The following is a 12599-nucleotide window of genomic DNA, read 5'->3' on the forward strand; positions in this document are numbered from 1 at the left end:
TTATTGTAATACAGAATATTTCGTAACTAGTTATTTTAGTGCATAAAATGAAGCCAAATGTATAAAGTATGTTTTGAAAAAGTGTACATATTTTTGAATAAGTGTTGCATCCAGAATCATTAAAAAATCACCTAAGAGCATTACCACATAAATGAAAAAAAAAATTCAGACCTGAAAGTGTTAAGGTTGGGTTAGCACTCATCCGTGTTGTAGGAGTGGCTGGATTAAGTCTATGAATGTGTCTGACATGGAAGAGGACTGATAACCTCGTCGTTGAGCGCCCCTAAATCTCAAACACATCTGAAATGGAAGAAACTTACGATGAGGATGAAAATTCGTACAGTAGCTCACTCAAAAGCCATAGGAATTACGCCTTTATAGCTCTTCTAAGCCTGTCGCTAAGTTTCTGGAAATGAGTGAGGTTGGTCTGAGACAACATCTAGTCAGCGTCAAAAAGTGATTACTCCCCTTCTCTTTTCATCTCATTAAAATTTCAATTCCCAGCTAGTCGGCAAAAGCTTGCTCGACATCACTCTTTCTGGCCACAGCTTAGCTTTGCGTAAGAAGTGAATGTAGTGCCACGTCACTTGTTTCTTCTGATGTTTGACTACGTTTCGCTTTCTAAGGGCTATACCTGAAGTGGCATTCTGTCTTCTTCCCTCAAGTGGAGGTTGATTCCTAGAAGAGGGAGATTCCTTCATGTGCGGGCGAAAAATGAGAGCTGCTAGGGGGGGGGGGGGCAAAAAATCTGGTTTCTTGCCTTTTTCCGATCCTGATTTCGGAGGTTTCAACGACCTTCCGGAGGTAGTACGTAAGATTTTCAGCTGTCACGCCAAATCTGTACTGAGAATGAAGGCAAAATAAAGTAAACGCTAAGTAAGTACATGTTTAAAAAGTGAATTACCATTATATTTGTTTGTACGCTTGTGAAACGTCTGACAGTTGTATAGACACGTAACTTAGCGTGTGTATAAGATGCAGAAGTTACGCATATTTTCCAGTATTTGTCATTATAATGTTTAGTTTCTAGTACATTCTTACAAATACCCATTAATTATTACTGCAGATATATTTCCACAGGAAGCAGCTTTCAAGACTTATACCTACAGTTTTGTAGAGGAGATAATATCATCAGTTGCACTGTTTGATCAATATGTGAAGCTTTTGAACCTATCTGCAGTCATTATCTACGTCTGTCCCAGATAAAAATATCTAGAAAGTTATTACAGATCGATAACTGGGATGTGGACGCTATCAAACTGTTTCCGTGCTATTGGCAGGAAACACATGTGTGTATTTTTTTTTTTAAGAACGTGAGGGTGTCGAAACATAAATTAGAAAAGTTGTTATTGAACGGCAGGGGATCTCGGAAGGAACACAGAGGAAGCAGTATTTCGCCATTCTTCGTTTGGTCGCCAGTTGAAAGAATACAAACTGTATGTTCCGGATCCTGTTTGCTTGTCAGGAGATTCGAATGATAAATCGTTTCCATATTGCTTCTGTGGTAATCAGGCTATCCTTTACTTCTGTATCTAATGCGACCGTTTCCGAAAAGAGTGTTGAATAATGTGAAAAGAATTTTCAGTTGCTTCACCGTGATGGCTTCCAGCGATTAAGCCTGAACAGTCTCGTCTGTTCGTCAAAGAAGCAGTAGACAGTTTTTTTTCCAACCTGCATGTTTAAATGAACTGAAATTGTGGCTCAGTTCGTATACTTGAAATTAATGTTTTCAGAACTATAAATGGAAACTTCTCCATTTCAGTTTTGAATCAGTAATTTTAGAATACGACAATCATTTTGCATTTACAGACCAAACATGTAGGTTTCTTATCTGAATTGGAAACAGTAACAACGAAGACAAAAAGTTAAATAACGCTGATACAGGTTTCACGGGAAGTTCTTACCGATTTCTTTAATTTTCATTGCTGTCTTCCTCCTCACCAGTCTGGTTATATAAGGCCTCAAATACTGTTTCATTGTGTAGCTCCATAGAAAAGGACTTTTTGCAATAAAATGGATGAAAAAAATCATTTTCGAACAGTTCTTCTGCGTAAATGACTTGTTAACTACTGGTAAAAACAGCGTAGAAAGAAATGCACGAGGCAGGATGTCTTTCCACTTAAAAGCACACGTGTGAGTGAATGCTTCCACTTGTATCGGCAGTTCAAGAAAACATAGCGTAAGGCAGCTCTTCCATAGCAGGCAGTAATACCTTCATGTGTTGTGCATGGCAAACAATATGTATCACATATTTACTTGGGACTGGAAAGGTATGGCTCTCCTTCCAGTGTTAGAAACAGTTTCGATGCGTTAACTAGATTTCGTATGTAGCAATGTGCACCCTAAAATGCACCAAACATATTTTTTAAACCGGGCAATGACTACATTTTTCACACCAAACTTTTCAAACTACGCGCCACAACAACTATGGGCAATAACGAAAAAAAAGTTCATTATCAAGCTTTGATGTCAGACTATAAGACGCACAAAATCAATTTTTTTTTAGCGAATAGTTTCCTCAAAATCGAATGAGAAAGACTGTGTATCGGAGGACATACGCAAATCCCAAATCAGTGGTCTTTAATTTTTTACACGAAAAGCAAAAGTATTAGTAAGAAATTAACTACGGTGACGCATGCAGCTTTTCTTCACCTGCATAAAACAATTTTTTGAGGCACACTGGATGTCTAGAAATTTACCTGCTCCTGTACCCTACGACACACGTTGCGTGGCGACCAGCACTCCGTATTGCGCTGAGCGATAAGAGAGAGATACGAATCGGTGTTGCATCGCCGTCCACTGACTGCGAACCAATCAAGTCGCTCCACTACGTTTCTAAGCGCTTCACCAATGTGGGTTGCTTCCGCTTCGTATTGAGAGTCACATCGCCTATCGTGTCGCAAATCGTATTGCCTCAATCAAAACTGTACCTCAAGCCACAGTATTCTATTGCCATTTTCAGCAGGACAATACTCGTCCACACAAGGAACGTATCTCTATGAATTGTCTGCGTCATGTAAGATCTGCATACTCGCATCTATCCCCCATAGAAGATGTATGGGTCAGCTCGGACGTCAACGTCGTCCCAATGTCAGTACACGCGTTATAAAGGATCAGATACAATAATTGTGGGCCAGATTCCCTAAGGATGGCACACGACGATCTTATGACACTGTTCCTAACCGAATCAGTGCGTGCATCCACGCCACAGGGGGCGCAACGTTATACTGATAAGTGGGCTCGTACTGACAAACTGTTTCTAAATGTGATTTTGTAATCATCTAAATAACATCACGTACCTTCTCAACCGGTTAAGTTCCATTACGTTTCCTCCTCAGCTTCTGGGTGCTTCCGTTCTTTGTCAGGCAGTGTAGATTACTTTTTGTTTCTTCGCCACACTAGAAAACGCGTATGTAGTGAGTTACGTATACATGCACAAGTTCCTGATAAGAAAACGATCAGGATATAACAAGATTAAACACCTGAAGACGAATGAGATTTATCGCATTTATCCATTGGCACCGATTCTCGAGTCTACAGATTACAGCGTCAATAAAAGACTCGCTGGCGACTAATTATTTCATTTACTGTGCAATTCGTGCATATTATGCCCATTATCTGAACAAATGAAGCACAGTAGCTAGCGCAGAGACGGCTATGCGGATTCAACATATAACCAAAACGGGTGTACCTGCAGTGGTATGAGTACGGATACACGGCGGTGTGGACGCCTGGACGGCGCCTTTCTCTCTGTAAAAGCGAGCTGTCCACATGTGGGGCGAGGCTTATTCGTATCAGGTCTGCGCGGACAAGGTCGCGGGCTGGGCGCCAGTGCTCCACATGTGACGGCTCGCCGAGGTCGCACTCCCCGCCGTAAGTACGCATTTTCGGCTTTTCAGGGAACAACAGATATTTACCAGTATTCTTCTTGAGCAGTGTACTTAAACGCGAAACAAGAGCTTCTTCTAACGCGAATTACCTTTGCAGAAACGGACAATAGATCGTCTTTGCTTGCAGGCTCTTCGACGGAGGTTTCTGCACAATACACTACTGGCCATTAAAATTGCTACACCCTGAAGATGACGTGCTACAGACATGAAAATTTAACCGACAGGAAGAAGATGCTGTGATATGCAAATGATTAGCTTTTCAGAGCATTCACACAAGGTTGGCGCTGGTGGCAACACCTACAACGTGCTGACATGAGGAATGTTTCCAACCGATTTCTCATACACAAACAGCAGTTGACCGGCGTTGCCTGTGAAACATTGTTGTGATGCCTCGTGTAAGGAGGAGAAATGCGTACCATCACGTTTCCGACTTTGATAAAAGTCGGGTTGTAACCTATCGCGATTGCGGTTTATTGTATCGCGACATTGCTGCTCGCGTTGGTCGAGATCCAATGACTGTTAGCAGAATATGGAATCGGTGGTTTCAGGAGGGAAATACGGAACGCTGTGCTGGATCCAAACGGCCTCGTATCACTAGGAGTCGAGATGACAGGCATCTTATCCGCATTGCTGCAACGGATCGTGCAGCCACGTTTAGATACCTGAGTCAACAGATGGGGACGTTTGCAAGACAACAACCATCTGCAGATACAGTTCGACGACGTTTGCAGCAGCATGGACTATCAGCTCGGAGACCATCGTTGCGGTTACCCTTGACGCTGCATCACAGACAAGAACGCCTGCGATGGTGTAATCAATGACGAACCTGGATTCACGAATGGCAAAATGTCATTTTTTCGGATTAACCCAGGTTCTGTTTACAGCATCATGATGGTCGCATCCGTGTTTGGCGACAACGCGGTGAACGCACATTGGAAACGTGTATTCGTCATCGCCATACTGGCGTTTCACCCAGCGTGATGGTATGGGGTGCCATTCGTTACACGTCTCGGTCACCTCTTATTCGCATTGACGGCACTTTCAACAGTAGACGTTACATTTCAGATGTGTTACGATCCGTGGCTCTACCCTTCATTCGATGCCTGCGAAACCCTACATTTCAGCAGGATAATGCACGACTGCATGTTGCAGGTCCTGTACGGGCCTTTCTGGATACAGAAAGTGTTCGACTGCTGCCCTGGTCAGCACATTCTCCAGATCTCTCACCAAGTGGAAACGTCTGGTCAATGGTGGCTGAGCAACTGGCTCGCCACAATAAGCCAGTCACTACTCTTGATGAACTGTGGTATCGTGTTGAAGCTGCGTGGGCAGCTGTACCTGTACACGCCATCCAAGCTCTGTTTGACTCAATGCCCAGGCGTATCAAGGCCGTTATTACGGCCAGAGGTGGTTCTGGGTACTGATTTCTCAGTATCTATGCACCCACATTGCGTGAAAATGTAATCACATGTCAGTTCTAATATAATATATTTCTCCAATGTATACCCGTTTATCATCTGCATTTCTTCTTTTGTGTAGCAATTTTAATGGCCAGTAGTGTATAAATAGCCTTATACCTCGCATTGAGAGCTTTCAGCAGTGGCTTCTGTTTATGTCTTCTTCCTATCTGCAACACATGAAAGCCAAAGTAAAACGTAAAGTTATACGTTTTAACGTGCTCATTTGCATCGTCAAGAAACTGCAAATCACCGATAAAACACAATCGATCTTCGAATGTGAGTTACGATAGCTGTTTTTCGAGATGGGAAGCCACACGTGCTGCCAACGAACAACGAATGAAAGTCAAGAAATCGATCAATGACGGGAAACGAGTGTTTTCGTGCTGACGCTGGCATTCAAATTTAACTACACGTTTCTGGTTGTCATGTTGCTATATTGCAGTACTTCCGGCTGCCACTGAAGCAAATGTGGGGCACCGGGCAAACAATTAGTAACCCACACGAGACATCACTCTAATACCATGTGACACTGCTTCTAGCGTTGGAAATGGCGAGGAAGAGAGTCCATAAGTTTCTGCAGGTATGCCGTATCCAGCTGAACTCACGCATGGACCGTTCTACATTTAAATGTACATGCTCTACAAACCATAGTGGTGGATACATTGTACCAATTTCACAAACCTTCCTGGTCCCGGAGGAGGTTCGAGTCCTCCCTCGGGCATGGGTGTGTGTGTTTGTCCTTAGGATAATTTAGGTTAAGTAGTGTGTAAGCTTAGGGACTGATGACCTTAGCAGTTAAGTCCCATAAGATTTCACACACACACACAAACTTTCCTTCCTATGCAGTTCGAGTACTGAGCGAGGCAAAACTCACTATCCGTCAGTATACTGCCTTAATGTTTCTCACCTTACTTTCACAATCTCTACCCGAGGCCTACGATGGCGGCCCTATGGTGATCGCACAGTCTTCTTCCATTACATATTCTCTAAATTTATCTCACAGGGCTCGCAAGAACTATTTCGTCTTTCTTCCAAGGGTACCTATTAAAGTTACCCAAACATTTCTACTATACTTTCGTATGGACTGTGGCGACCTATTATGATCCTATCAATTTGTATCCAAATTAATTCGATTTTTGCTGTCATCTCTACTAAATAAAGATACCATACACTGGAACGATATTCTGAAATTGAAGGTATTGGCACGATAAACACGTAAGCCAAGTTTACATAATTCCGAGTAAAATGCAAAAAAGTCCACAAACTGGGGAAAACATTAACCGGTCTTGTCTTTTCCCAACCTACATTTAGGCCACCATCACACCAAAATCTTGTTACATAACATGTTAACGATTTTTACTCAGTTTTAAAAAATTGGACTTTTCTCTCTCTTGCGTCAAATGGTTTTTTGGTATGATGTCAAATAAATAAACAAGTAACTAAAGATACAATGACTATTAGCACTTAATAGATTACTGAATATCATAAGGAGTCTGCGAAAATTAAAAATAATGTATATCCTAGCAAAAGTCGTAGTTGTGGAAGGTCAATAAGAAGTTCATTATGCTTCACCTCCTAATGAACGGTGTGTAGCATCCGTAGTAGTTTTCTCACAGATCAGCATATTTTAAAATTCTATGTCTGAGGATGGCACATACCTCTTCGTAAGCTTCAGGACATCTTTATATTCCTTAGAGTTAACTGACCTCGTACCTTATAAAGTTTTTCCTCAATAAAAGTCAGTGTAGTTGACGGCTTTCTCAATGACAATATCTTGAGAGATAAATTGTGATAATCATGTGCTACAGTGAACAATATGCTTGTGTTCAGTGGAGTACTCAAAGGATCCGTGTTTTGAAACAGTAAACGTCTCTTTGCTAGAGCCGGACAGCTTTTTTAAGTTGGGCTAGGAGTCTAAAAGTAGATCTTGTGTAACATCAACCAAATTGAACTGCTTGGATGTGTTTAACATACCAGAGTCTCACTACTGTTTGGTGCAATGACAGGGCAAACTCTGGACATGTTTGATTCTTGCCCCAAACATCCGACGTCAACAAGCCCATGTCTCATTTTATTCTGAATTGGTCTCATGGGCAAGCATCATTCTTGCACCACATGACCGAGCGATTTTCAAACTATTTAATGGTAGTAAAATATCTGGTTATTGCATCAGTGCCTTAGATTGGTCGCACTGGAGTCTTGTGTGCTATTTCTTTTGCTGGCGCACTGCATTTTGGCAGAACCTTTTCAACAAGTCTAGGTCTTCCACTAGCGTCCCCTAATACTAAATTTTACGAGATCGCCGCGTTTCATACCTCTTCTTAGAATTTACTCCTAGTTGTAAGATATGAGGTGCTCAGTTTGTTCACCGTTAGTCTTGTAATCAGGGATTATTTCCATTATTTTACAGTTATCCACATTTAAAGAGCTCTGTCATTCATTACACCAAGCGGAGTTTTCGTTCAAACCTTTCTGCAATTCCTTGCAATCGTCCAACGCCGATACCTTCTTGTACAAAACAACACCCTTAGAGAACAACCTTAAAGTGTGGCTGTTCCTATCTAATCAATCATTTATGTATACTGATAACATCAGTAGTCCTATTATGCTTTCCTTGGGGCACACGCGATGTTATTTTCGATACTGTGGAATATTCTTCATCTGAAATAACGTACTCGCTTCTATGAGTCAAATATTCAAATGGCTCTGAGCACTATGGGACTCAACTGCTGAGGTCATTAGTCCCCTAGAACTTAGAACTAGTTAAACCTAACTAACCTAAGGACATCACAAACATCCATGCCCGAGGCAGGATTCGAACCTGCGACCGTAGCGGTCTTGCGGTTCCAGACTGCAGCGCCTTTAACCGCACGGCCACTTCGGCCGGCAGTCAAATATTCTTCGAGCCAATCACATAGCTGCGAAGATACTCCGAATGATTGTATCTTGGTTAGACTGACCAGTGTGGCGCAGTTCGAATGTATTTGGAAACATGGGAAGTTGGAATCAAAGTATTCATCTGCATCTGTTGGTTGCAAAATGTGAATGAAACAAGCTGTGTTCAACACGAATGAACTTTTCCTGAATCCGTGCTGGTTCTTTGAGAAAAGAGTGCTTTCTTGTAGATATCCCATAGTGTCGGTGCTTAGAATATACTATGGGATCCTGCAATAGACCAGCGTCAGCAATAGTGATCCATAAGTCTGCGCATCCAATCCTTAACCCTTTTTGTAAACGGAGTGGAGTGACCTAGTGCGCAAGATATTGTCGGTTAATATGAGCCAAGAAGGGAACTAATTCCGCTATGTATTCTGACTGAAATTTCATTAGGGCCTGGTACCTTGTTCGCTTTAAACAATTTTAAATGTTTTCCACTACTGGATCTGTTGATACTCGTTATCTCTCATTTGTGAGCCTGTGCGTCAGTTAAATTTTGGTACGATAATATTCTCTTGTATGATTACCTTTTAAATGCGAAATTTGAAATTTCTCCTTTACACTTTAGTTTCTGCATCAGACGGATCCGCAAGAGACTGACTGGAAGATACCTCAAAGTTAGTAGGTAGCGGTTCCAAAAGGACCAAGAATATTCTACGGGGCTAATATCGGGTGATTTAGAGGCCTTTTGAGGTTCGATAGCGTGCCTAAACGTTCTCAACACCAGGAACGTATAGCTGCACTCCTGTGAACACGGCAAATCGATTGGGAGGAACCCTAAAACAATGGGATATACTGTCGGCAGTGGACTTCACAGAGGTTTCCAGAGAACCGACGTAAACGTTTACTTAGCGTCATTTGGCTTATGTTTTGATGTGTGTTGCTTGTCACCTCGCGTGCTCCTAACGTTACGTGTTGTAAACCACTACTGATGCTGGCACTACATTTGCCGTCCCGTAACCCTGTTGTAACAACGAAATGAATTTAGAGAAAGGGAATAACGTTTGTTGCAAAATTTATAGGAAATTTGTTAGATCTCTGTGCTGAATGCTTGCAGAGTAGATCAAAAATCGCTAACGTACATTGCACGTTCATAAGCCACCGTAAGCTGCGATTAGTTGTTAACGATGAAAATTAGCTAGTAAGTTGCGCAGTATCATGTGAACGTTCACTTGCATATAAAGGGTGGTGCAAGTGGTCCGGACAACAGAGTTCCTGTGTACAAAGGGACACAACAGAGGAAAGGAAATAACAGTACTAACCTGACTACAGCAGATATTGGAAGTGACCACCATTCATCTATTGGCACTTTTGGGCTCTGGTCAGCAAGCTGCTGAAGGCGGATCGAAGCTGGACTGTTGCATTTGCTGCAGTTTCGTCCGAAATGTTCTATCGCAGTTCTTGAAGACTACGAGGGTTATTGCGATAAACATTAAACTTGGTGGCTCCTACACAAGGTAATAGCACACTGACAGATCAGGTGGCTTGAGTGGCCAGCTAGGGCTGCGACCAGACTGACTTCTGCTAGCAGCTTTGTCAGGTGTGAAGATTGTGTAAATGTGCTAATGTTCGACCCTGCTGTAAGGTCAGTTGCTCCATTCTATTGAAAGTAAGTGTAGGACTTTTCCTTCTCCATTAATACTGCCCAAATTGTCCGGGTCACTTTTATTTGCCCCACCATATACATGAAAGTTTAAAACAATTATTAGGCGCTGAAATACACCACCAAACAGAAGAAACAATTTTTCGGGAAAGCTGTGCGGCCAAGATACTTTAACATTTTGAGTGGAACTGAAATATGTTGTCGACACGAGTTCCAAACTCTAATTTTTTACAGGACTTAGACGATTAGACTGTGTTTTCGATGACTGACTTTGCAAGATTATACGAAATTTTTTCTCGGGGGGGGGGGGGGGGGGTATTTGAGGGGCAACTGTTAACCGTAACTATTTGCTGTATTTGATAATTATATTCAGGTGTTAACCATTTGTTGAAAGTTTTTGCAGTGGTTATTCATCATAACGAGCCTTGGTTTACATTGTGACAGTAATCATCATACTGCACTTTTTGACTCATGCTTGCTGTAGATTTTGTGAATTGCTGTGCAGTTAAATGAACTTTTCTCGCGCGTATTTCTTATCTGCTCGCAACACATACATAAATAAATAATTGTGTATTTTATTCTGAATCTGCAATTCAGGTGGCTTTAGTTAACAAACATTTATTTAATTTAAAATATAACTATCTGGTTTAGTCAACATCATTAATTCTATGGGTTTTATCCAATCATTTTACTTATTTAAATATACTAAGCTGCTTATTTAATGTGAAATTATATCATTGTACGACACATAGTACAGGAGATATGACGTCATAAACATTGAGTTGCGTGAAAATGAAACTGCAGGGTGAATCAGCTAGAGATACAGGTGAAATATGTCTACAAATATGTGTGAAATTTGTTAAATACATGTGAAATACGCTCAAAGACAAAGAAAAACGACGGAAACCAAGCAGTTATCTTAATGGAACGGTTCAAATAGTTCAAACGGCTCTAAGCACTATGGGAATTAACATCTGAGGTCATCAGTCCCCTAGACTTAGAACTACTTAAGCCTAAGTAAACTAAGGCCATCACACACATCCATGCCCGAGGCAGGATTGGAACCTGTGACCGTAGCAGGAGCGCGGTTCCAGACTGAAGCGCCTAGAACCGCTCGGCCACAGCGGCCGGCAAATGGGATGGAAACCGGTAGATGTGAGGTACACGTACAGCCAAACAAATGATTACAATTTCATAAAACTCCTTCTCTGGCCTTTAGGCAAGCAGTTATTCGGTCTGGCACAGATTAATAGAGTTGGTCAAATGGTTCAAATGGCTCTGAGCACCATGAGACTTAGCTTCTGAGGTCATCAGTCCCATAGAACTTAGAACTACTTAATCCTAACTAACCTAAGGACATCACACACATCCATGCCCGAGGCAGGATTCGAACCTGCGACCATAGCGGTCGCGCGGTTCCAGACTGTAGCGCCTAGAACCGCTTGGCCACTCCGGCCGGCAATAGCGTTGTTGGATGTCTTGCCAAATTCTGTCCAATTGGCGCATTAAATTTTGAAAATCCTGAGATGGTTGGAGGACCCTGTCCGTTATGCTTCAAATATTCTCAATCGGGGAGAGATCCGGCGTCCTTGCTGGCAAAAATAGAGTTTGGGAAGCACGAACACAAGCAAAACGGGGCGTACCGCTATGCTGTAAGTGTGCCGTGAATGACAACCAAATGGGTCCTGCTATGAAATGAAATGGCGGCATAGATCATCACCCCTGGCTGTCGGAGTGTACGGCGGGCGTCAGTCAGATTGGTACACCATCGCTGTCTGGCGCGTCTCCCGACACGTCTTCGCCCTGGGAACTGGGTTGGGTTGCGTTGTTTGGGGGAGGAGAACAGACAGCGAGGTTATCGGTCTCATCAGATTAGGGGAGAGCCCGCATCTCGTGGTCGTGCGGTAGCGTTCTCGCTTCCCACGCCCGGGTTCCCGGGTTCGATTCCCGGCGGGGTCAGGGATTTTCTCTGCCTCATGATGGCTGGGTGTTGTGTGCTGTCCTTAGGTTAGTTAGGTTTAAGTAGTTCTAAGTTCTAGGGGACTGATGACCATAGATGTTAAGTCCCATAGTGTATTAAAAAAAAAAAAAAGATTAGGGGAGGTTGGGGAAGGAAGTCGGCCGTGCCCTTTCAAAGGAACCATCCCGGCATTTACCTGGAGCGATTTAGGGAAATCTCGGAAAACCAAGATGGCCGGACGCGGGATTGAACCGTCGCCCTCCTGAATGCGAGTCCAGTGTTCTAACCACTGCGCCACCTCGCTCGGTGGGATCTGGAGTAGAATTGTCTTCAGTGATGAGTTCCGTTTCGAACAGAGCCCCGATGACCTGCGAAGATGTGTCTGGAGACGCCCCAGACAGCGGTGGTATACCAGTCTGACTGACGCCCGCCATACACCCCGACAGCCAGGGGTGATGATCTATGGCGCCATTTCATTTCACAGCAGAATTTCTTTGGTTGTCATCTGCGGCACGATATTCTACGCCCCGTTTTGCCCCGTTTTGTTGGTCATCATGACACGCCATCCTCCTCGGCTTATACTTCAGCAAGGCAATTCCCGCCTGCACAATGGGAAAGTTTCTACTGCTTGTCTTCGTGCTTGCCAAACTATACCTTGGTTAGCAAAGTCACCGGATCTCTCCCCAATTGAGATCGTTTTAATTACGGGCAGGGCTCTCCAACCATTTCGTAATTTTTACGATCTAACG

Source organism: Schistocerca cancellata, chromosome 1, assembly GCF_023864275.1.
Source record: "Schistocerca cancellata isolate TAMUIC-IGC-003103 chromosome 1, iqSchCanc2.1, whole genome shotgun sequence".
In the NCBI taxonomy this organism is placed as follows: Eukaryota; Metazoa; Arthropoda; class Insecta; order Orthoptera; family Acrididae; genus Schistocerca; species Schistocerca cancellata.